The sequence below is a fragment of the Etheostoma spectabile genome, chromosome 4 (genome assembly GCF_008692095.1).
Source record: "Etheostoma spectabile isolate EspeVRDwgs_2016 chromosome 4, UIUC_Espe_1.0, whole genome shotgun sequence".
Classification (NCBI taxonomy): Eukaryota; Metazoa; Chordata; class Actinopteri; order Perciformes; family Percidae; genus Etheostoma; species Etheostoma spectabile.
Genome location: NC_045736.1, coordinates 36789424 through 36789911, shown reverse-complemented (window position 1 = coordinate 36789911; position 488 = coordinate 36789424). Strand labels below are relative to the sequence as shown.

The following is a 488-nucleotide window of genomic DNA, read 5'->3' as shown; positions in this document are numbered from 1 at the left end:
AATGGCAAATCACACAACACGGCGGCAAATCACACAACATGACAGCAAATCACACAACACGACGGCAAATCACACTACACTATGGCAAATCACACAACATGACATTAAATAGCTCAACATGACAGCAATTCACACAACTTGACAAAAAATCACACACAACATGACGGCTAATGACACAACACGACGGCAAATCACACAACATGACGGCAAATCCCAACACAACGACAAATCATAAAACATGACAATAAATCACACACAACATGACAGCAAATCGCCACAAAGTGCTGTCGTGGTTTGCACTTCCGGGCCACCGTAGCATTTAGCGCAGACCACCGAGCACACTAGATCAATACACTCCAAGATACTGTGATGTTGAACCACCCCCGGAGCTTAAATTGTCTTTTAAAAAACTCCCACTGTTCACTACACTCAATATGCCCTGAAGCAAAACACAGAGAGAGGCCACCAGAAAAGACACAGACACACAC

At 44.1% G+C, this 488-nt stretch overlaps 1 long non-coding RNA gene across 1 annotated transcript in view; it reads left to right on the top strand.

Annotated features, from left to right (window-relative positions):
* Positions 1–488, top strand: part of LOC116688646 (uncharacterized) — a 16674-nt gene that overhangs the window by 1022 nt on the left and 15164 nt on the right. The gene's annotated exons all lie outside the window — the stretch shown is intronic.